This window comes from Dipteris shenzhenensis, chromosome 11, assembly GCF_047967505.1.
Source record: "Dipteris shenzhenensis isolate YYH24624 ecotype China chromosome 11, Dip_SZ_1.0, whole genome shotgun sequence".
Classification (NCBI taxonomy): domain Eukaryota; kingdom Viridiplantae; phylum Streptophyta; class Polypodiopsida; order Gleicheniales; family Dipteridaceae; genus Dipteris; species Dipteris shenzhenensis.
Window position 1 is genome coordinate 42,805,046 of NC_141606.1, and position 22,978 is coordinate 42,828,023.

The following is a 22,978-nucleotide window of genomic DNA, read 5'->3' on the forward strand; positions in this document are numbered from 1 at the left end:
GAGAGAGAGATTTAGAAGCTACATTTTTAAAATCATCCAAACCATTATAATCTTATAGTTTCTAGATGATTATATTATTGAGACGGAAGAACTAAAAGATAATGGAGGAGAGAGAGAGAGAGAGAGAGAGAGAGAGAGAGAGAGAGAGAGAGAGAGAGAGGGAAAATATAATGGTGGACAGAAGTGAATTAAGTTAGTGTATCAGTTAGAGACAAGGCGATGATGTGGTTGGACCAGTAATCATTAAATGTAATTGTATCTTTCGTAGGGGCATCTTCATGACCTAGCAATATGTCTAGGGATAAGCTTGCACTATCTACCCTAAGTGATCTAATCTAACCTTCATTTTGAGAAGCTAGCGTTGCTTTTCAATTGACTTTGCTTTGTATTTGGAATTCTTTGCTTCCTTAGGACACATTGTGTGTGTGTGTGTGTGTGTTTGCATTGTTTAAGACAAGCTACATTTTCAAAATCATTGAAACCATTCCGATCTGATAATTCATGAATTCTTTGCTTCCTTAGGACATATTGTGTGTGTGTGTGTGAGTTTGCATCGTTTGAGACAAGCTACATTCATTGAAACCATTCTGATCTTATAATTCGTGGACGCTTAGATTCTTGGGAGGGGAAAACTGAACTAAGAACCATCTCGTGAGGTGATTGGATGATAGGTGGGGCTACACAAAGAGAGAGAGAGAGAGAGAGGGCACGAAAAAATATAATGGTAGGCCAGAAGTGAAATAAGACAAAGCCATGATGTGTTTGGACCAGTAATCATTGAAGGTATTTGTATTTTTCTTAGGAGCATGGAGCTGGCAGTATGTCTATAGATAAGCTAGCATCCTCTTCCCTAAGTGATCTAATCTAGCCTCTTTCAGAAGTTAGCCCTGCTTCTCAAGGAGAGCAAAGGATTAAGTGTGTTTCATGTCATGTGCACTATAGCCATGAGAACTAAGCTCGAGTGGTGAGGCAATTGGATGATAGATGGGGCTATACACACACACACACACACACACAGAGCAAAATATAATGGTGGACAGAAGTGAAATAAATCCATGATGTGGTTGGATATGAAAGAATATGGATTAAATCAAATATAAAGGAAATGGGGAGGGGGGGATAAAGGTGTAAGGCATTAGCTTAATTTATACGTGGGGGTGTATGTCATTACATATTTCTATGAGAGAGAGAGAGAAAGAGATGTACAGTTCGCTTAGCTTTACTTTTTTTTTGGGTTGTTTTTCTTGCAGGTGCTTCATTTTATTGTTGGACTAGCACTAGCTTCTCTCCACAACTTTTGTTTATCCAGGTAGGTGATAACTTTTTTTCCAATTGACGTTGTGTGTGCGTGTGTGTGTGTGTGTGTGTTTGCATCTTAAACATTTTCAAAATCATTGAAACCATTCCGATTTGATAATTCATGAATTCTTTGTTACATTCATGAAACCATTATGTTCGTAATTCATGGACGCTTAGATTCTTGGGAGGGGAAAAATGAACTAAGAACCATCTTTTTTCAAAAAGGTAATGGAGGCGAGAGAGATAGAGAGAGAGATTTAGAAGCTACATTTTTAAAATCATCCAAACCATTATGATCTTATAGTTTCTAGATGATTATATTATTGAGACGGAAGAACTAAAAGATAATGGAGGTGAGAGAGAGAGAGAGAGAGAGAGGGAGAGAGAGAGAGAGGGAAAATATAATGGTGGAGAGAAGTGAATTAAGTTAGTGTATTAGTTAGAGACAAGGCGATGATGTGGTTGGACCAGTAATCATTAAATGTAATTCTATCTTTCGTAGGGGCATCTTGATGACCTGGCAATATGTCTAGATATAAGCTTGCACTGTCTACCCTAAGTGATCTAATCTAACCTTCATTTTGAGAAGCTATCCTTGCTTTTCAATTGACTTTGCTTTCTATTTGGAATTCTTTACTTCCTTAGGACACGTTGTGTGTGTGTGTGTGTGTGTGTGTTTGCATCGTTTAAGACAAGCTACATTTTCAAAATCATTGAAACCATTCCGATCTGATAATTCATGAATTCTTTGCTTCCTTAGGACACATTGTGTGTGTGTGTGTGAGTTTGCATCATTTGAGACAAGCTACATTCATTGAAACCATTCTGATCTTATAATTCGTGGACGCTTAGATTCTTGGGAGGGGAAAAATAAACTAAGAACCATCTTTTTTCAAAAAGGTAATGGAGGCGAGAGAGAGAGAGAGAGAGAGAGAGAGAGAGAGAGAGAGAGAGTATTGACGGATTTCTCTCTCCATATGTTTGCATCGTTTAAGACAAGCTACATTTCTAAAATCATCCAAACCATTATGATCTTATAGTTTGTAGATAATGGAGGCAAGAGAGAGAGAGAGATGGAGAGAGAGAGAGAGAGGGAAAATATAATGGTGGACAGAAGTGAATTAAGTTTGTAGATAATTATATTATTGAGATGGAAGAACTAAAAGATAATGGAGGCGATGATGTGGTTGGACCAATAATCATTAAATGTAAGCTACATTTTTAAAATCATCCAAACCATTATGATCTTATAGTTTCTAGATGATTATATTATTGAGACGGAAGAACTAAAAGATAATAGAGGCGAGAGAGAGAGAGAGAGAGGGAGAGAGAGAGAGAGAGGGAAAATATATTGATTGATAGAAGTGAATTAAGTTAGTGCATAATTAGAGACAAGGCAATGATGTGGTTGGACCAGTAATCATTAAATGTAATTGTATCTTTCCTAGGAGCATCTTGATGACCTGGCAATATGTCTAGAGATAGCTTGCACTATCTACCCTAAGTGATCTAATCTAACCTTCATTTTGAGAAGCTAGCCTTGCTTCTCAATGAGAGTAAAGCATCAAATATGTTTCATGTCATGTGGACTATAGCCATGAGAACTAAGCTCGAGACGTAATCGGATGATAGGTGGGGCTACACCGAGAGAGAGAGAGAGAGAGGGGACAAAAAATTGGAATGGTAGGCTAGAAGTGAAATAAGACAAGGCCATGATGTGTTTGGACCAGTAATCATTGAAGGTATTTGTATTTTTCTTAGGAGCATGGAGCTGGCAGTATGTCTACAGATAAGCTAGCATCCTCTTCCCTAACTGATCTAATCTAGCCTATTTTAGAAGTTAGCCTTGCTTCTCAAGGAGAGTAAAGGATTAAGTGCGTTTCATGTCATGTGCACTATAGCCATGAGAACTAAGCTCGAGAGGTGAGGTGATTGGATAATAGATGGGGCTATACACACACACACACACAGACACACACACACAGAGCAAAATATAATGGTGGACAGAAGTGAAATAAGTCCATGATGTGGTTGGATACGAAAGCTCCAAAGTTAATTGTATCTTTCCCAGGAGCACCTTGATGAACTAAAAACCATCTTTTTTCAAAAAGGTAATGGAGGCGAGAGAGAGAGAGAGAGAGAGAGAGAGAGAGAGAGAGAGATAGAGTATTGATGGATTTATCTCTCCATATGTTCAAGCTATATTTGCATCATTTAAGACAAGCTACATTTTTAAAATCATCCAAACCATTATGATTTTATAGTTTGTAGATAATGGAGGTGAGAGAGACAGAGAGAGGGAAAATATAATGGTGGACAGAAGTGAATTAAGTTTGTAGATGATTAAATTATTGAGACGGAAGAACTAAAAGATAATGGAGGCGATGATGTGGTTGGACGAGTAATCATTAAATGTAAGCTACATCTTTAAAATCATCCAATCCATTATGATCTTATAGTTTCTAGATGATTATATTATTGAGACGGAAGAATTAAAAGATAATAGAGGCGAGAGAGAGAGAGAGAGGGAGAGAGAGAGAGAGGGAAAATATATTGATTGACAGAAGTGAATTAAGTTAGTGTATTAGTTAGAGACAAGGAGATGATGTGGTTGGACCCTAAGTGATCTAATCAACCTCTCAAGGAGAGTAAGGGATTATGTATGTTTCATGTCATGTGCATTATAGCCATGAGAACTAACCTCTAGAGGTGAGGCAATTGGATATCAATAATCATTAAATGTAATTGTATCTTTCCTAGGAGCATCTTGATGACCTGACAATTGTTGGATAACTGAAAGGAAAGCAAAGAGTGGACACAAACTCAGAATACTTGCTTTACTTGCTTGTAGAATGAAGAAGAGTGAGGTCCTTAAGTAGGCACCTCATACATGCTCACTGACATCACTGATGACCTCAGAGCTCCACAATCATCTCCTCAATATGCTCCTAGATTCTCTCAATCATCCTATGTGGCTCTCCACCACCTAACTGTGCTTGTGGGCACCTAACTGTGCCTCTAGCACTCACACATAGAAACATAAGGTGTGCCTCAGGCATACACCTTGAGATATCCCAACAAACCCCCCCTCAAGGAAATGCCTCAGGCTATGTCAAGGATACATCTAGTCTCATAGTTTCTCATGCCATCTCATGGTGGTCAAGGATAAATCTATGGCTAGGTTCTCATGCTAGCAAGGGTTCCCTTGGGTGTAAGGTAAATAAAAGGGATACAAAAAGACCTTCCAATGGTTATCTCCCCTGCATGTACATGCACACAATGTCTGCAGGAGGTACCATGGAACAAAACATACACATGGCCTACATCATAAGGTGACCAGAGGTGTTTACAAAACACACAAAACACAATAGTTTATTTTCATTCATTTTGGAGGACTATCTAGGCTGAGTACCTTGACATAAAAAGAGAGATCTGGAGCATACATAGAGATGTGTTTAAAATGCATAATCTTCAAAGGATGCCTCATCTTGTGGAGGCTCATTAACTGAAAGTAGATTTGCATTTTCTGTCTTTGCTTTGGCTCTGCAAAACTTCTCATTATGGTTGTTCTTGCCACAGTGCTTGCATGGATTAATTTTGAAGCAGTCCTTTGAAAAGGTGATTTGTCTTTCCACAGTGATTGCAAGGAGTATACTTGCCCTTCTGGACTTTTACAGTATAAGCAGTGTCATTGCCTTTCCTGAGCTCCATATGCCTTTCTTCTTCTTGGAGAGCAGAGATAATACCTTCAAGATTAGGATTAGGAAGATTTTTCAAAGTGGTAACTATGTGATCATAATCTTCAGGCATGCTCTTAAGTAACACTGCCATAGCATCATCTGGAGAAATAGGAGAGTTGATAGAAGCTAATTGAGTCATAAGACTCCGCATATAGTTGACATGAGCTGCTAAAGTAGTACCACTAGTCATCTTCAATTCAAAGAAAGAGATTTAAAGTGATAGTGTAGAGATGTGAGAGCTAGCACCAAAAATCATGTCAAGCTTCTGCCAAGCTTCCGAAGGAGACTCCAAGTCAGAGATATGGTGTATATAATCATCTCCTAAAGCAAGAGCAATAATACCGTATGCTTTTTCTTCTCTAGCTGGATCCCTTGCCGGTCGTGTCAGAGTTGAGGATTCTCCAGCATTGGAGGCCGTAGAAGAAGCAGTAGGAGTCGGTTTGACAAGTTCCCATAAGTTCTCCCTCATCAATGCAAATTTCACCTTCATCTACCATGTGTGGAAGCCCTTTCCATTGAACTTCTCGAGATTAAATAGGGTATCCATGAGAGGGTCTAACCCAGATATTGGGCAGTGTCTATCTCTCTTACAAGGAAAAAATAACTGAAAGACTTCCAAAATATGAGCACTTGATGTAGCAAAGACTAGTGACCAATATTCAAACAATGATGCTTCTTCTTACATGCTTCATAGAAGTGGGTGAAATAAATACTTTCCAATCAAAACCAGGTCTAGTAATTCAAAAAAAAACTGAAGCCACACTTGTATGAAGTTATTGAAAGCTTCAAAAAAACAGAAATGCTAGAGTAGCATTTTATGTAGCATCATCTTCAAAAACTTGTCCAAAACTATCAAAACTGAAAAGCTAAACTTGGAGGGATTGTAGCTCACTCTTCAAAGCAAGGAAAAGAGGGCTTTCTAAAGCAAAAGAAAGATCATATACCAGAGACGGTCCAGCACAGACGTTGGACAAAATGGTGTGCACTTTTGCCCGGGAGAGTTGCTACAGGCTGAAACTGAGTTTTGACTATTTCTCCCTCGTTACTAAACCAAATGACCTGAAAAATGGCTCAAAATCTTCGTCTTGAGGTCGCCCATCTACTCCTAAGAGGGCTCAGGCAATGGCGGAGCAGGCAGGGAGTATTGAGCAACATAAGAAATTCGCTGTTTGGAGAATGGCAGCCACCACAGACGTTTTTTCTTCAATTGCTTGCAGGTGGAAGTTTGCCCATACTAGAGGAGTTTCCAGCTTAGAGGGTTTGGGCAATGGTCGTTTATAGGCGGAGAACCAAGCTCTCTAAGATTTTGGGAAGAAGGAGGAAGATTGGGAAGAAGAAGATGAAGAAGAAGATGATGATGTGGCAGAAATGGGCTCAAGGGGGATCAAACGGCTCTGATACCATGTTGGATAACTGAAAGGAAAGCAAAGAGTGGACACAAACTCAGAATACTTGCTTTACTTGCTTGTAGAATGAAGAAGAGTGAGGTCCTTAAGTAGGCACCTCATACATGCTCACTGACATCACTGATGACCTCAGAGCTCCACAATCATCTCCTCAATCTGCTCCTAGATTCTGTCAATCATCCTATGTGGCTCTCCACCACCTAACTGTGCTTGTGGGCACCTAACTGTGCCTCTAGCACTCACACATAGAAACATAAGGTGTGCCTCAGGCATACACCTTGAGATATCCCAACAACAATATGTCTAGAGATAAGCTTGCACCCTCTACTGTAAGTGATCTAATCTAACCTTCGTTTTGAGAAGCTAGCCTTGCTTCTCAATGAGAGTAAAGAATCAAATATGTTTCATGTCATGTGGCCTATAGCCATGAGAACTAAGCTCGAGACGTGAGGTGATTGGATGATAGGTGGGGCTACACCGAGAGAGAGAGAGAGAGGGGACAAAAGAATATAATGGTAGGGCACAAGTGAAATAAGACAAGGCCATGATGTGGTTGGACCAGTAATCATTAAATGTGATTGTATCTTTCGTAGGAGCATCTTGATGACCTGGCAATATGTCCAGAGATAAGCTTGCACCCTCTACCCTGAGTGATCTAATCATACCTTCGTTTTGAGAAGCTAGCCTTGCTTCTCAATGAGAGTAAAGCATCAAATATATTTCATGTCATGTGGACTATAGCCATGAGAACTAAGCTTGAGATGTGAGGCAATTGGATGATAGGTGGGGCTACACCGAGAGAGAGAGAGAGAGAGAGAGAGGGGATGAAAAAATATAATGGTAGGCCAGAAGTGAAATAAGACAAGGCCATGATGTGTTTGGACCAGTAATCATTAAAGGTATTTGTATTTTTCTTAGGAGCATTGAGCTAGCAGTATGTCTACAGATAAGCCAACATCCTCTTCCCTAAGTGATCTAATCTAACCTCTTTCAGAAGTTAGCCTTGCTTCTCAAGGAGAGTAAAGGATTAAGTGTGTTTCACGTCATGTGCTTTATAGCCATGAGAACTAAGCTCGAGAGGTGAGGCGATTGGATGATAGATGGGGCTACACACACACACACACACACACACAGAGCAAAATATGTCTAGAGATAAGCTTGCACCCTCTACCCTAAGTGATCTAATCTAACCTTCATTTTGAGAAGCTAGCCTTGCTTCTCAATGAGAGTAAAGCATCAAATATGTTTCATGTCATGTGTACTATAGCCATGAGAACTAAGCTTGAGACATGAGGCGATTGGATGATAGGTGGGGCTACACCGAGAGAGAGAGAGAGAGAGAGATAGAGAGAGAGACAGAGGGGATGAAAAAATATAATGGTAGGCCAGAAGTGAAATAAGACAAGGCCATGATGTGTTTGGACCAGTAATCATTAAAGGTATTTGTATTTTTCTTAGGAGCATCGAGCTGGCAGTATGTCTAGAGATAAGCCAGCATCCTCTTCCCTAAGTGATATAATCTAACCTCTTTCAGAAGTTAGCCTTGCTTCTCAAGGAGAGTAAAGAATTAAGTGTGTTTCACATCATGTGCCTTATAGCCATGAGAACTAAGCTCAAGAGGTGAGGCGATTGGATGATAGATGGGGCTACACACACACACACACACACAGAGAAAAATATAATGGTGGACAAAAGTGAAATAAGTCCATGATGTGGTTGGATACGAAAGCTCCAAAGTTAATTGTATCTTTCCCAGGAGCACCTTGATGAGCAGACAGTAAGATTGCAGTAAGATTGCTTGGTGATGATCATAGGACTAAGGTTTCAGATTTAGGGTTGGGTAGAGGAGGCTAATGCATGGCAAGGGGAGGTTAGGGGGATTTGATTTTTGAAATAGACACTAGGGCCATGTGCCTTCCATGTCGATTTCTCCTTTTAACATGTCCTATGATTTCTACTTCCTACCACCATATCCTTGGTCACTCTAAGCAACTTACCGCCTTTGAATCAGAAAATATTTGCATGAGTGCTTGGCAAGAGCTCATTCACAAATATCTCAATCCATCCAACTTGATTCCAAATTCTTTGCTGAGAGGAGATGGGCTACAATCTTTGGGTATCTGCCTCCTATCCCAATTGATTTCTGCTCATGTTTGTTCTATGGAATCTGTGTGATCCAATTATACAATTGATCCAATACATACCTGAAAAGGTTTTTGTATTTTGTTATGGATGTAGCTCCAGAAATGGCTTCTACCATTGATCCAAATCTTGGGGAGTCGGGCTTCCATGGGTGACAAAGCCTTCGGGCAATGAAGCGAGCTACAAGGGTGGAGGGCTCTGCAATTTCTGACATTGTGTTTTCATCTTTTCATGAGCCAAATAGCCTTCATGTGATAAATCAAGTTTTTGCAAGGGCCGAGACTTCAACCCATGGAGCAAATCACAGTCCCAAGTTGCCTTCAAAGCATTTTAAGTCTAGCCGTGAATGTCGCACTGCTAATATAATGAAACGACTTAGAAGGGGGAGAGCTTCAACCCATGCAACTGAGCATTCAAGTCATTACAATCTTTTAAAGTCCATTCAAGCCATGTGCAAGAATAATAAGGATGCATGTGCCATGAACACACGATATTTGGGCTCTTTATGGGGAGAAATCCATTCAGATGGTGCTGCAGTAATAGCGCAGGGCATGGCAGAATTCCTTGGAACTCTCATTGCAAGGATTTCTCAAATTGAGAATAGCGTTAAGGACTCTAATTAATGGATGCTGCAGATTTTGGGGAGAGGTGGAGAAGGGGCAGTTGTATGTGAGAATGTGTGTAGACTACAAGTTGATAAGCTAAACGAACAAGTTCAGCTACTGTCCACTGAGGTGTCAATGTTCAAAGTTGGTTTAAATAGGCTAACTACTTTGATGACTAGGATGAGCCGTAAACTAGAGCAGGTCGCAACCCGTGACAATTAAGAGACTCCTGAGACTTTTATGTCACTTTTTGTACTAGAATCCCAAATGCTTCTATGGGATTCATGTACTTGGGTTGCCCTTATGTTATTTGGCAAGACAAGTTTGACTCTTGAGACTTTTATGTCACTTTTTGTACTGGAATCCCAAATGCTTCTATGGGATTCATGTACTTGGGTTGCCCTTATGTTATTTGGCAAGACAAGTTTGACTCCTGAGACTTTTATGTCACTTTTTGTATTGGAATCCCAAATGCTTCTATGGGATTCATGTAGTTGGGTTGCCCTTATGTTATTTGGCAAGACAAGTTTTTTGCAAATGATTATATTTACTTTCATTTGACATATATATGGCAATGGAAGCTAATTTAATTCAATATTTGAATTGCCTATTGTTCCTTCCCATTTTCGTTTTATTTAAGATATTCTCAAATATTTGTAATTTTTTTGCATCATGTATTCGCATAAATGCTGATGCAATGCTTATACTTTTTTATTTTAAAATATTCATTCATATACACATCGTTTCTTAAGATGGTCAACTTTGAGTTTTTTTAGATATGTTAGCTTTGGTTTTTATGTTTCAAATGATGGTTGCACATATGGTATTGTATTTTGCTCATATGTTGAAAAAATATGAGCATTACTCTTACCAAAGATAGTGACACACTGAAACTTGGTCATGGGACACTATGAGTTCAATGCATAGATGGTCCGCTCTCAATTTTAGATAGATGGGAAAGGGATGGCTTTGCTAATTAACCTTGCTTCTTGCTTTTCTAAATTATTTTCTTCCTTAGGGCACATTGGTTGAGATCCATCAATTTTGTCATGGTTGGGGATGATGCATAAGTTATTTGATTAAGCTATTTTTCCCTTTGAGGAATAGATATTTATGTAGTTGGTTGAGTGGATACAAAAGATGGCAAGACAAATAGAAGAGAGGCTAAATTCAATACGTTCTCATAGGAGAAGATTGTTGGATTCAACGCAGGCGGCCCATCATGCTTATGCTATTCAAAGAACAAGGTCTAAAACACAAGGTGCTAGAAGCATGAGGGTGGCTATGGAATCTATGGGTGTAGAAGTAGGAGTTTGTAGTCAACATAATCAGATACATGGATGCAGTAATGTAGCGTGCATTGTGGCTAAAAATACAATGGACCTCAATACTTCAGTAACAGTAGGTAGAGTGCATCAACATGCTTCAGTGATAGGTACACCTACTCAAATGGATTCAACGTGGGTGGCCCCTCATAGTTATGCTATACAAAGAACAAGGTCGAAATCACAAGGAGTTAGAAGCGTGAGGGTGGCTGTGGAATCTATGGATGTAGAAGACGGCCTTCGCAAACAACAGGACCAAATGCATGGGCACAGTAATGTAGCGTGCATTGCTGAAAATACAATGGACGTCAATACTTTACCAACTGTAGATAATGAGCATGAACATGCTCCAGTAATAGGTACAACTACTCAAATGGATTCAACGTAAGCAGCCCGTCGTGTTTATGCTATACAGAGAACAAGGTCGAGAACACAAGTTGCTAGAAGCATGAGGGTGGCAGTGGAATCTATGGATGTAGAAGTTGGCCTATGCAGACAACAGAATCAAATGCATGGGCACAGTAATGTAGCATGCACTGCTGAGAATACAATAGAACTCCATACTTCACCAATAGTACGTAATGAGCATGAACCTGCTCCAATATGTTAGCCCTCTCTACTCTGAAGACTAACTCGAAACGCACTACTGCGACAGATTTACATGCGTAATCGTACTTCAGAACTGCGTATGAAAATTCATAGAGTAGAACAGTGATCGACAGAATCATTCATGATAAAACAATAAGGCAGATGCAATAGAATCTCTGTATAACATTTCTCCGAGCAGTACAACACCGTACTCTCTGATACATAGCACTGATCCTTGCTCCGATCCTCATCAATGAGCCTCAATTGATCTCTCTGAATGATCGCTCTCTTCTCTCTTATCTAACCGGCACACATAACTCCTTCACGGTTGCCGTGCCTATTCAGTTCTCCGCCTGCCCCTAGAACTTCCGTCTTTTCATATCTCATTAATAAACTAGATACAACGTATTAATAATAATCTAAGGACTAATGATCTAAGGACTCCCCCCCTAGCTCCTCTTTACTGTGGCTGCTTTTGCCCCTAACACTTGGCACTCCCAGGGAATCGGATTCTGGATCCGCATCCGAACCCACCGGTTCTCCGCTACGGTTCATCCTCGACGTCGCCACCGTCATCGTCCGCCGCCGCCGCTGCTGCCGCTGCCACCGGAACTGCTGGAACTGCTGGAGCCGCCGGCGCCGGTACTGGTACTGCCGGAGCCGCTTGCGCCGGTCGAAGTAAAGGTAGCTGCTGCGGGTTGAGAGCATGGGTATCCACAAAAATTTGGAGCTGTCCATAGAAAGGTGGTGCCACCGCCCCCGCCTGCTGAGCTACTGCCGCCATCCGATGAATATAGCGGCATGCCGCCCGCAGGTCGACCAACATAGCTGCTCTCTCAACATGACTCGTTCTCCGCAGCTGTTGTAGCTCCTCTGCATGCAGTCGGGTCTTTTCAGATAAAGCGAGTTCGAGATCGGTTACCCGCATAGTGCGATCTGCTTTCTTCGCCACACTATCCAGTCGTTTCATTACCCGCCCCAATTCCTTGGTTTGGGCACCTGTTGAGGGGTCTGGCGTAGTAGCTCGGAGCTGCAGCAAATCGGCCATGAGGCTCTTCACCTCAACTTCATGTTGCTGGTGCTCTTCTTTCCGGGCGAGCTTGAGTGCCAACAGCTGAGATCTTGCATCGTCACACTGCTGTTGCACCACCGCGACGTGTTCTTTCAGCTGCAAAAAGTGCCTGGCGTCCAAGGATTCCCCGTCCGCTGGCTCCGGAAAAGCTGCCACAAAAGCGGCTGCTGCGTCTGCTCGGGGTCGTGGCATCATCGCGGTCTCGGGTCTTTTTCCTCTGGCCTTCGCTCTTCGGAGGGCTTCTTCCAGCTCGGTGATCCGTTTGACATAGCCTTCGGCAGAATCCACCGGTCCCGCCGCTGTCTGCTTCCCGAGAGTATTGGCCGATGTAGAACTTCCACCCTCCGGTTGTGCCGCAGTTGCCGTCATCGGTACTGGTGGTAAAAAGGCTGTTCCTGTGCCCCCTCCCGCCGGATCATCCTCATCCCTCCGGGCCAACCGTCGGTCGAGAGGCCTGCAAGCCCGCTCCAGCTCTACTCGCAATTGATGTTGATGATCAAGAAAAATACCCTGCATCTCTGCGACGAAGGCTTCCGATAGATCCAACAAAAGGGCCTCGTCCAGCATGCGTGTAGAGCCAGAGGGTTGCCGGTACGCCATCACTTCTGCTTCCAACAACTGCACCCTGGCGGTCGCAGCTGTAGCCTTCTCCGTCAATTGTTCCGTCAGCCGCAGGTGTTCTTGAGTTTGGGCGACAATCGCCGTCCTTGCTTCCTCCATATCCTGCTGTCGCCGTGCATCCACCTGTTGGAGTCGTACCAACTGCTCCTGCAGCTGTTGATTGCGTTCGAGCAGCCTGGCATTTTCCTGGCGCAACCTCGCCTCATTCTTCTCCAGCTGCCCCTTCTGAAAACATTGGAGCAAGCGCTCCGCCAACCGTCGTGCCGTGACCAGATCATAGGTCTCCCGGCGGAGATAGCTGCAGCTCACCACTCCCCCTTGGGACTACACGGGCTTCCTCCTGACCTGCCTGTCTCCCCGAACTGTCCTCCCGAGTGTGGACTGAGCTTTCCCCTTGCAAGGCCTCCGCTTCCGAGCGGGTTTTCTTCAACATGCCTCCTTCCGGCGCGAGAGCCAACTTTCTTTTCAATAAACTGGCCATGCGGCTCGATGTTGCTGAGACCGCTGGCCTACTCCTCGGGCTACCCTGTGGAACTTCTGCCGGAACCGCTGGCCTACTCCGCTGGCTGCCCTGTGGAACTTCGGCCGGAACCACCACCGCAGGTACGACCGCCGGAACCTCCACCGCAGGTACTACCGGAGTCACCTGGTTCCTTGGCATCAGCGTCAGAACTCCCTCCGTTGTTGATCTCGCTGGTTCCACCTCCTTGGACTCCTTGTCCGAACCCTCGTCTGTGGACTCCTCCACCTCCACATACGATCCTGGGATGACCGGTTCCGCATCTGGTCCGAACAAAAAGAATAAGACCTGCCCCATCCGGGATGTTGCCGTGGGCTTCAAGAGCTTCTTGGCCACCTCCAGAATTCTGTCCGCCAGCAGCTTCGCCCAGGGAACCGGTTTCCCTTGCTCCGCCCTCTGGAAATAGGTAAACTGGGTCTGTCCCAGTAACTCTGCTTTCACCTTCTGCCAGAGTGCCTCTGCAATAAACTTGTAACATATCTTCGTCGAAGCATCCAGCTTCTTCATATTATACTCCCCCTTGCAACCTGCGCCGAGAGCTGCCTCCATGGCACTGCTGGTAAGCTTCGTGACTTTGCATGGGCCATCCACCGGCAAGTGCAAACGGGCTGCTACCAGCTCCTTGCACAAGGTGAAAGTCTTGCCATACACCACGACCTTGCGCCCGCGTGCAAGCTGCGCCAAGATATCTTGCGCCAAGGGATGAAATGGTGTCGTAGCCCATGGCAAACCCGCGAACTCCACCAGACGAGCTCGTGTCAGCCAAGACTGCACAGCCTCATCCCCAACAGGTAACGGATTGATCAGATGGAAGACCACCATAGCGGCGAAAAGCTGGGATGCGAGGGAGAAGAGTTCTGGAAAACAAAGAGTTGGAAATAAGCCCCCTTTTGCTTCCAAAGTGCCTTTTGGATGCCCTGGTGAACTCCTTGTTTGCATGCAACGATCAAGTGTCCCATCATTCTGATAAAAGCCCCACTTCGAAGATTCAATAGATTGCATGGCGGCGTCCGCGCCCCGCAACACGAAGCTTTGCTCCCACCGTTTCTCGGAATAAAGTGAGTGAGACCACACGTGCGTATTAATAGCCCCCATCATCGGTTTCTCCACCGAAATGGCTACAAATGCATTTGAAATAATCTTCACAGGTGGTTTCTCCGGAAATGGGTAAGGTGGCATGGGCCCTGTATATGGTCGGAGACGAAATCCATTTACCGGCTTCTGCAACAGCTCCCCCTGTAGTGTTCCTAATCTGAACGTGCCGTCACCATAACGCTCCACCACCCAATACGGACCTCCCCACCGTAACTTCAGCTTACCCGGATGCGGACCCATCCGAGTATTAAACAATATCACGGCATCTCTCCGTTTGAAGGTCTTCTTCTTTGAATGACGGTCCACCCAGACCTTCCGTCTGTCCTGGACTACCTGTGCAAGATACGCACTGTAGAACCGCTCCTCACCCAGCCGATCCAGCTGTTCAATCCTCCGGTCTACGGACTCGTCCCAGCCCAATTTCTCTGCCGCTGCAATCCGCAGACTCGGTACTAGGAATTCCATGGGGACCACTGCTTCAACTCCGTAAACCAACTTGAATGGCGTGAACCCCGTCGCAACCTTATAGGAAGTCCGGAACGCCCATAATGCGGAGTAAAGTTTTTCATCCCAATCTGTCCGATTTTCATTGACCAGCTTTTTCAGAATGACTAGCAACACCTTATTCGAGGACTCTGCCTGTCCGCCGTTTGCCTGAGGGTAATACACTGTGGACTTCTTATGAATGATTAGGTGCCGGGTAACCAGTTCCCGTAACACCGCATTAAGAAAATGCCCACCTTGATCCGTGACGAGCTCAACCGGACATCCGTACCGTGTCATAATGGCTTCATAAAGGAATCTGGCCACAGCCTTTGCCGAATTATCCTTCAGTGCTCTGGCCTCCACCCATTTGGTACAGTAATCCGTCGCCACCAGGATATACCGGTTACCTGTCCTCCGCGCCGGCGGCGAAAACGGACCTACAAAGTCCAGCCCAACGGTTCGAGGGCCAGTATGGGATTGTGCGGCATCCGGTCCCGACCTGATGGCTGGCCCAACCTCTGGCACACATCGCATCTTTTGACGAACCTATGCGCATCCCCCATTAATGTTGGCCACCACAGACCTCCTTGGAGTACCTTTCGTCCGGTGACTTCTCCGGCGAAGTGTCCACCGCTGATTCCTTGGTGAGCCTCTTCCAGGATGACCTCCTGCTCATGTGGGTACACACACCGGCGCAACACACCATCCAGCCCCTTTTTATACAATTGGTCAGCAATGATCCGGAAGTCTCTGCTCTTGAGCGCGAGCCGTTTTTCCGCTGGTCTCGCAACATTCTGTCGCGCATCTGGCCCGTGTCGACAAAGTGAAACATGTCGTCGTACCACGTCTTTGGAGCTACCGGTACCACCGCCTCCAGTTCGAACAGCTGGGCATCCGGAAAATCGTCTTCCACACCCATCGGGTCTTCGCCAGATTCCAACCGCGAAAGGTAATCCGCTACGGCATGTGTACTGCCTGGTCGATGGACCACCGTGAAGTCGAACTCCTGTAAAAGCAGCATCCACCGGGCCAACTTTCCAGTGAGCTCGGGCTTGTGTACCAAATACAACAAGGCGGAATGATCCACATGAAACGTGAACCGATTCCCCAACAGGTAGTGACGAAACTTGGTTACGGAATAAATCATCCCCAATGCTTCCCGCTCCATAGTAGAGTAATTCCGTTCGGCTTTTGACAACCTGCGACTTGCATAATACACCGGTCGGAACCACTTGCTTGTCGCTTCCTGCATGAGGACACTACCAATAGCCACGTCCGAGGCATCCACGAAGACATGAAACGTCTTCGCCCAATCTGGCGGCTGAACCACCGGTGCTGTCGCCAACATCAGTTTGAGCCGTCGAAAAGCTAAGTCACAAGCAGAAGACCAGACTAACGGTACTTTGTTGAGTTGGTCATACAGTGGTGTCGCCACATCCGCCAGATACCGCAGCATTCGGCTGTGCCATTTAACCTGCCCTAGGAATCTCCCAAGCTGCTTACCGTTGCCAGGAACCTTTGCCTGCCGAATCGCTTCGACCTTCGCCGGATCCACCGCAATGCCTTCCGCCGAGACAATGCAACCTAGCAGCATACCGCTGCCCACGGCGAATGCACATTTCATAGGGTTCAGACACAACCGTGCCTCCCTACACCGGGTTAAGCATTTCTTCAGATGCTCAAGGTGCTGCTCGCGACTCCCAAAAACACTGAAATCGTCCAGAAATACCTGCATAAAGATTAGTAAATAATCATGAAATATCTCTTGGACCATGCGTTGAAATGTTGCCGGAGCATTCTTTAGCCCAAATGCCATCACCAGGAAAACAAATGCTCCCCACTCCGTGATGAAGGCTGTTTTCTCTCGATCTTCTGGTGCCATCTGCACCTGGTTATACCCACTGAAGCCATCCAGAAAAGAATACATCTCGTGACCTGCCACTGTATCCAGCATAGTATCATTAAACGGCAATGGAAACGGATCCGTGATTGTCGCCGCGTTAAGCTTTCTGTAGTCAACACAGACCCGCAACTTCAAATTCTTTTTCGGAACAATCACGATTGGCGAAAGCCACGTTGCACGGTCAACCGGACAGATAAACCCGACCTTTAGCAACCTGTCCAGATCCTCCTTCACCCTTTGGGCATAGTGCGGATTCATTCTATACCGTTGTTGCCGAACCGGTATCGCATCCTTCTGCAGATTGATCCTGTGCTGATAGAATTTGGGATCGATGCCGAGCAAATCTGTGTAGTCCCAGGCGAACACGTCTTTGAAGGATTTCAGCAATGTCTCCAATTTTCCCCGAAACCCTTTATCGAGCTTTGCACTGACACGGACGTTCTTTGGCTCCCCCTCCGTTCCGAGGTTAAGATCCAGCAGCTCGTCTTCTTTGACCCTCCGCGAGCGACGGAGTTCCTGCTCGAAAACTCTTTCCGCCTCCGCCACTCCCGCTTCGTCCGGCATGTCTCCTGTGCCTTCCGGTAGACTCCCTTCGACTGGTGCTTCCGTGGGACTGGATGACTCCTGCGTAGCCGAGGGAAGCTGATGCTGATATTGCTTTAAAACGGCAACCACATCTACCTCGAACAAGCTTACCAGCTCCGTATTCCTACTGAAGTAGTCATCCTCCTCTTCGACCCCCATTCCGTCCATCATATGGATACCTTCCGCCATCGTCGGTCGGAATGGCGTCCTCAGCCCTTGTTTGGTATGTACCGAGAGCTTCAGCTTCTTTTTTCCTTTCCAAATGGTGATGCGGTCGGATTGCCAGTCTTGTTTCACACGGGCCTGACGCAACCACGGTCTTCCGAGCAATAACGGGTATGACCCGCTAATATCCTCCATCCGGAGAATCACCGCAGCGATTTCGAACTTTACGCCGCAAACCTCCATTTTCAATCCACGGAGCAATCCTAACGGCTGCACTCTCCGTTGGTCCGCCATCCGAACGGCGAAGGGTGCGGATTCCCATTTTGTGATACCCAACGGCACCAGCATTTGTTCGGACAGGATGTTGACCCCAGACCCTCCGTCCAGCAACACCCCTCCCACACGGCTGTTCTCCAGCGTTACGGAAATTACCGGGACCGCTTCATCAAAAACAGGAGGCTGTTCTTCCACTTCAGGCTTTGTAGATCCGTCAGGCGACACTTCCATTGTTACCGCTTCCATCTCCGACTCCATCGCCCTGACTGGTTCCGTCAATTGTTTGATGAGAGAATTCCGGAAGTTGGGTACCAATGCTAACAATTGCTCCATTGTCATGTGTATTTGCTGTTTCCGCAAATCTTGCCATAAATCATATGGTTCAACATCCTCCTTGCCGGTCATCAGGCTGTCCTTCTGACTGGTAGGTAGACAAGTCGCTTCTGGCTGGTCTCCTTGCAGGCGCCTTGCCACCGTCGCACCATTCTCCGTCACCGAGACTGCCTTTTCCGCGCTAGGCCTAGGTAACACCGTTGGGGTTTTCTGGACCCATTCACCGACCGTCGACCGCACCTGTTGTTGTGCCTGCCAATCCAACGCCGGGGGTCGCCCCTTCTCTTGCGGGGCCTTGTAGTCCCGCACCTTTTCCTGGGATCGTGTGACCACGAGCACATCTCCGCTCGCCCTTCCTCCCACGTTGTCTTCAACAGGGACACCCGCCGGGACTTCCGGTACTTCTTCGGACTGCGGACTAGGCTCCTTGCTATCCTGTTGCGGACTGTCATCATCGCATTCGATAATCAGAACCGCGTTCACTGCTGGTGCGGACTTGCCTTCTCCGGATCCCCGGGTTGCTTCCCTTTCCGCCTTGTGGCGCTTGAATAATTCGCAATCTACCTTTCGATGTCCGGGTTGATTGCAATAAAAACATAGGAACGTCCGTTCCCCTGCTGGTTCATCTGCACCTGTTCCAGCCGTTCTCGGCCGCCAAGGTCTTTTCGCCGGTGCGGCTGGTACCGCGGCTGGTGCTGCGGCTGGTGCCGCAACTACCGCCGCCACCGCTGGTGTCGGGGCTATTCGTGCGTTATAGCGGCAGATCTCCGTGGTATGCGTCGCTGTTTGGCAAATCGCACACCACCGCTCATTCAAACCGCATTCCTCTGCTAAGTGTCCTGCATTCCGGCACCGATTACACCAAGTATCCTTGCGAACTTTTGAAGAGGACCCTATTCCACTATCCCGGCTTTTGGCTCCGGCAGCAGATCCTTCTGGAAATAACTTCCCTGCCGCTTTTCCAGCCTTCCGCCTCATGGAACGTTTGTCCTCCTCCTCATCCGACTGATCCGACTCCTCCTCAGTATCAGTATCGGAGTCTCCCTCAGCCTCCTCATACTTCACTTTTCCTTTCCTTCCCTTGGAAGTAAACAGGACTTGTTCCGCCCTCACCGCTGCTTGGACGACTTCTTCCAATGAAAGAGCTTCCAGATCCAACGATGCCAGGGACCTTTTCAATCCTTTATTCAGCCCCTCCATGAAGTAAGCATTTTGGATGGGGACTGCTGGAGTAGTTGCTGCATCGAGGCGGCGGATCAACGACCGAAACCTGGCCGCATACGCCTCCACTTCTTGGTTCTTCTGTTCCAGTTTCCCCAGTTTGGCTAGGACATGAACACGGGTCTTGTCCTCCCGAAACCGGAGCAAAAAGGCATCCCGCAGTAGATCAAATGTGGCAAAATGGGTAGCTCCATATTGCGCGATCCATACTGCCGCCTGCTTCTGCAGTGTCGGGATGAAAGTCGCCATCTTCATAAGATCTGTCGCCTGCACTAGTGGAGCCGTATTCACCATCCATGCCATCTCAAATGACAGTATATGTGCATCCGCATCCTCCTTATCCCGTCCCGAAAACTTGGGGTACTTCACCGTCATCCTGGATACCAGTGGTGGAATAGCCGCGCTGCTTACCGCCGGAACTCCACCCCCGCCTCCGCCGCCACCGCCTCCACCTCCCCTACCGGGATCTGGTGACGGACCTGGGGCTCCGCTTCCTGCAGGCACACCACCCTCCCGTCTCCTGGGACTCGGTGGTGGGGAATTCCGCAACGGTGACGCTTCGTCTTCCGGAGGAGTACCTGTTAAATCGAACGGGCTACTGCGTCCGGAGGATTCGCCTTCCTCCTGAACACCGGAAACGACTGGACCTTCCTCTCCTGGGATCAGCGGAGGTGTGTCAGAGCGGCTACTACTCTCACTATCCGTGAAGAAGTCGAAGAGAAGATCACGTTGAGCCACATATCGGTCATGCCGTTCCTCGCGGGTTGTACGTGCCGATACTGGAGTTGCAGGCTCCCGAGGCCGTTCCGGAGAGCGCGATGTTCCCCCTGGCTCACTCCCAGCGTCATTCATGCGCTAGGCCTCGCACCGAGGAATCAGAGTGTTACAGATGGGGAGCATCCAACCTCTCCGGGGGAATCCACCGCGACGAACATGGAAATCTTCCGTGGTCGCCAAAGTGTTAGCCCTCTCTACTCTGAAGACTAACTCGAAACGCACTACTGCGACAGATTTACATGCGTAATCGTACTTCAGAACTGCGTATGAAAATTCATAGAGTAGAACAGTGATCGACAGAATCATTCATGATAAAACAATAAGGCAGATGCAATAGAATCTCTGTATAACATTTCTCTGAGCAGTACAACACCGTACTCTCTGATACATAGCACTGATCCTTGCTCCGATCCTCATCAATGAGCCTCAATTGATCTCTCTGAATGATCGCTCTCTTCTCTCTTATCTAACCGGCACACATAACTCCTTCACGGTTGCCGTGCCTATTCAGTTCTCCGCCTGCCCCTAGAACTTCCGTCTTTTCATATCTCATTAATAAACTAGATACAACGTATTAATAATAATCTAAGGACTAATGATCTAAGGACTCCCCCCCTAGCTCCTCTTTACTGTGGTTGCTTTTGCCCCTAACACAATATTATGTACAACTACTCAAATGGATGCAACCACGGATGCTACTCATTTAAGAGCCCGAAGGCATGTTGTTCACAACAGGGCTGTGATTTTGGGTGCAGGGGGGAGCCTCTCTATCTTGCATACTTTTCCATTAAGGGAAAATGTAGAGCATCCATCTTTGTATCCACTGGTCTTCAATGCTCCTTCTCTTCATGCACTCGGATCCATGGATCATACATGCAGCTTTTGCCAGGCTCAACTATGGAAACAAGAGACGCGAATGCATATGCATCAAGTTGTGGGCAAGCACTGTTGCAAAGTTGGTCGTGTGTCATTGTTGCCGTTAGAAGAACCACTAGAGATTTTGAGAGTTCTACTGCACGGACATGATGCTAGAAGCAAACTATTTAAGAAAAACATTAGGGCTTATAATAGTGCCATGACATTTGTTTCATTGGGAGCCAATGTTGATCAAATGTTCCGTGGGAATGGGGGTATACAAAACTTTCAGGTCCATGGTAGTGTGTATCATCGGGTTGGAAATTTGTTGCCCGATGAGGCTAGGCAAGAGATGCCACATTTTGCACAGTTGTACGTGTATGACACTGATCATGAACTAGAACACCGTTTACATGGGATGCTTGGTTTGGATCCAGGCATTTTGGAGTTGTTGCAGAGGATGATGCACGAGTGCAATCCATATGCCAGTGCATTGATGGCTATTGGGCAAGTGCTAAGAACAAATCCACATACAAACCTGAGGATGGTTATTTCTGAGAGCCGCTCCACCTCAAGGCAGTACTTGGCTCCTATGGCTAGCGAGGTTGCTGCAATCATGCCAGGACAAGGGGATGACTTCGATATTGGAAATTGGGACATTCATATTTTTAGCCGCAATGGGTTTGTGCGTAGAATATCTAATTTGCACCGATCATGCATGCCTCTCATGTATGCTCTTTTGTTCCCTCGAGGGGAAGATGGTTGGCATCCATATATCCCATATAGTGATGTTCCTGATCACACACCATTGCACGAGATACGTGGATAGAGTTGTGTCACCCAGAGAAAATACTACGCATATCGTTTGCAAGTGAGATATGATACAAATGCATGTCTTTTGCGTGGGGGTAGATTGCTACAACAATACATGGTTGATGCCTACAGTAGCATGGAAGAGTCCAGGTTGGTGTGGATACGAAACAACCAAGCTTCCCTACGCATTGAACTCTATCAAGGGTTGATGGACATGGTGAATACAGTTGATGGGACACGTACTGTGCTTGGCAATGCTGCAGGGCATAGGGTGGTGTTGCCTTCTTCTTTTACAGGAGGGCCTCGGTATATGTGCTAGCTATACCAAGATGCTATGGCAATTTTCAGGAAAAGGGGAAAACCTGATTTATTCATAACATTCACCTGTAATCCCAAATGGCCTGAAATATCTATAGCATTGTTGCCGTGGCAAACTGTGCAAGACCGTCCAGATTTGATAGCCCGTGTGTTTTTCCAAAAGCATAAGGACATGATGCAGTCAATTACAAAACATAATTTGTTTGGGAAGGTGGCTAGATATGTGAGGGTCATAGAGTTTCAAAAGAGAGGTCTGCCACACTCACACATATTGTTGATATTAGAAAGTGGTTTCAAACCCGTGGAGATCGGTCACTATGACCAATTAGTGTGTGCGGAGTTGCCAGATAAGGCAATGTTCCTGGAGTTGCATGATATTATTGGGCAATGTAATGTCTATGGTCCGTGTGGTGCACTAAATCCATCTGCAGCTTGCATGGTTGATTGAAAATGCATTCGTCATTATCCACGTGGATTCTCGCAGACGACTACTGTTGGCAACGATGGCTATCTAGTTTACATGCATCGTGATGATGGTAGAAAGATACAAGTGAAAGGGGGTGTGATTGATAATCGTTGGATTGTGCCATTTAATCCTTTCCTCTCCATGAAGTACAAGGCACACATAAATGTTGAAATATGCTCCACACTCACTGTAGTTAAGTATTTGTATAAATATGTGTACAAAGGTCATGACAGAGCCATTATCAAGATGCAGCTAAATAATGCAGGAGAGCAAGGGCATTTGCACAACATAGTTGACGGTGGCATTGATGAGATTAGTAGTTACTTAGATGCACATTACGTGTCAGCATCAGAAGCATGTTGGTGGA

At 46.0% G+C, this 22,978-nt stretch overlaps 1 long non-coding RNA gene across 1 annotated transcript in view; it reads left to right on the forward strand.

The window, feature by feature from the left end:
- Positions 1–1,248: 1,248 nt before the first annotated feature.
- Positions 1,249–22,978, forward strand: part of LOC147897032 (uncharacterized) — a 35,492-nt gene continuing 13,762 nt past the window's right edge. The window contains exon 1 of the long non-coding RNA XR_015541757.1: positions 1,249–1,309. This is a non-coding gene — a long non-coding RNA (uncharacterized LOC147897032). The remainder of the gene's footprint in view (positions 1,310–22,978) is intronic.